Source organism: Penaeus vannamei, chromosome 25, assembly GCF_042767895.1.
Source record: "Penaeus vannamei isolate JL-2024 chromosome 25, ASM4276789v1, whole genome shotgun sequence".
Taxonomy (NCBI): domain Eukaryota; kingdom Metazoa; phylum Arthropoda; class Malacostraca; order Decapoda; family Penaeidae; genus Penaeus; species Penaeus vannamei.
Window position 1 is genome coordinate 13,038,444 of NC_091573.1, and position 2,863 is coordinate 13,041,306.

The following is a 2,863-nucleotide window of genomic DNA, read 5'->3' on the forward strand; positions in this document are numbered from 1 at the left end:
ATATGTGTGTGTTTTGGTGACTAAGCTAATAGAGAAAATGAGGTCACAGTCAACACAGAGGGCGGGATAAAACAGGTCAGAGAAGGGGCAGAGAGGAAGAGGGAGAGGGAGACAAGGTCAATTCGCTGGCAGACACTGATGTCAATGTGATAAAAAGAGGACACTGGGCAAGACTGACCTCTGTTTAAGAAGCCAGTAAGAGAGAGAAGATGAGTGAAAGATGAATGGGAAATAGCAAGGAAGAGGTAGAATGGGAGAAGGAGTGGGAAAGGGAGTGAGAGATGGAGAGGGAAAGGGAGTGGGAATGGGAATGGGAGTGGGAGTGGGGAAGGGAGAAAGAGAGAGAATTGGAAAGTAGATAGACTGACTTCCTGTAAACATGTCTCTATCTTGGATGAAAAAATATTCTTTATAAAATTCAGTTTTAATTTTATATGTAAACGGAACATGAAAGTCATTCACTTCGACCAGTTGAATTATCGATCTGTTTGCACTCTCTTTCTCTCTATGTATATATAAATGAATATAAATATATATATATATATATATATATATATATATATATATATATATATATTTATATTTATATTTATATTTATATATATATATATATATATATATATATATATATATATATATATATATATATATATATATATATATATATATATATATATATATATATACATATACATGCACACACACGCACATACACACACACACACACACACACGTATGTATATATATATATATATATATATATATATATATATATATATATATATATATATATACAAATATTCATATATATACACATATATATATGAGTGTGTGTGTGTGTGTGTGTGTGTGTGTGTATATGTGTGAAAATTGATTTTTTTTTATATACAAATCCTTAACAATATATTCTTATCAAATTACTGTAATTTTTGCCGTTATGTCAGGGATTTTTTTTTAGAATAATGATTAGTACACAATCCTTTAAAAATTTCTGTCCCACAATATGACTATGAAACAATTAACGTTATTAATCTCGGGTAGTGCCGCCATTACCCAGTATTTCGGATAAAAAAAAACAAGAATAGCCAATTTAGATTTACCTAATTTTAACATGAGTAGCATGACTTAACGGCTTGTTAGGTGGATTGAATTCATTCCGCTGTTGAATGTGTGCCAAGATATACAGTGGGCATAGAATCATTCTTAACCATTAACATTTTATTCTATAAACACATAATAAGAAACAGGTGGCATATCACAATGTAAATCTTGGCAATGAATATCACAAAAAAGTGATATTATCTTGTACAAACTCAATTCAGTTCTAAGGTCAACTTTGCTTACTGATACTCCCATTCCCCGGTACCTTTCCATAATTTTGAATATTAAGTAATCAATCCTTCCCTTTTTTCTCGATTCTCCTTTATTACACTTTATTACACGTTAATATATATTTCCATTCCCCATCTGTTTGTTGGTACATCCGGAACTGCTTCTTTCTCCTAATTCCGTCTAAGGTAAAACCACGAGAACAAAACTAATTACCTTCCTCCATTGAATTATTTAAACAAACAAACCATTCGCCGAAGATCATAATTTACAATTTTAATTCTGACGCTAGAATTTGCTATATTGATATGCCTTCAAAAAATAAAAATACGTTAGTAAATGTTTTCAGTGGGGTCCCTACATTCTTACAATTAGAAACAACGTGTGTGTGTGTGTGTCTGCCCATTAAAAAATAAACATTTATATATATATATATATATATATATATATATATATATATATATGTATATATGTGTGTGTGTGTGTGTGTGTGTGTGTGTGTGTGTGTGTGTGCGCGTGTGTGTGTGTGTGTGTGTGTGCGTGCGTGCGTGTTTATATATATATTTTTTTACCAACCACGGGAAACCGGATGATATCTTAGACTGCGCGGCCAAGCAACGTTTTAGCGAAATCCGCAGAGAGAAACGACCAGCAGATATAACGGTTGGCGCACGATTCCTCGCCCAGGATATGAGATTCGAAAATGTTTGCTCTCGCATGAACGTGTATACACTGGCTGACATGAGTATATAAGGGTTCAGTATACATGCACTTTGCGTAAATGAATATAAATGCAATGCTGTGTAGGCCTATGCATGTAATGATGCATAGGTTTATACCTGTGAATTGTGTCCGGGTTTGAATATATATAGGTACATGCTACAATAAAAAAAACACTCTCAAGCAAATACACACATACAAAGGCCAATAAGAAGAAAAAAATACAAAAAGTCGCAAAATTACTTTCTGGATGAACTTTCACTCTTTTTTATCTCTTAAGAAAATCTATAGAAAAGACAACGATATCGAGAACGCATCCCCCACCCACCCAAAAAAAGAAATAAAAAACAACGCCAATGTATTTTTAAGTGTGCAAATATATCCGATTTATATTAATAGCGTTAAATTGGATGAAGTGATTTTTCAGAAAAGTTACCTTAACATGATAATAGCAATATGAAATAAGTACTCACGGTCTCGAAGGAAGGTCAGCCGAGGTCAGTGCGGGTCAGAATATTGTCTGAAAGGGAAAGAGATGCGACGACCATTCTGATTTTATAGGTTTTTGCGCCATATTGTTTACGCTACGACGTGGGCGCTCGTGAGCTTACGTGGGTCGTTATTATTACTATTGTTATCACTCATCTCTTTTTTATGAATGGTTATAGCGTGGGAGGATACGCTCCCTTAATTAAGAGCTTTGTTTATGTTATTCTTGAAAGATTAGCAGTGGATAGCTGAGATTCCAGTGATAACGATGACGGGGGGGGGGGGGGGGGTTATCGTCCATATAACATTACTCCAATTTTTGTCT

At 33.8% G+C, this 2,863-nt stretch overlaps 1 protein-coding gene across 1 annotated transcript in view; it reads right to left on the minus strand.

Moving 5' to 3' along the window:
* The window catches only part of LOC113820349 (uncharacterized), a 78,574-nt gene extending 75,919 nt beyond the window's left edge, over window positions 1–2,655 (minus strand). Inside the window, exon 1 of the mRNA XM_070139148.1 lies at window positions 2,523–2,655. The gene's annotated coding sequence lies outside the window, so the exon portion shown is untranslated. The remainder of the gene's footprint in view (window positions 1–2,522) is intronic.
* Window positions 2,656–2,863: the final 208 nt, after the last annotated feature.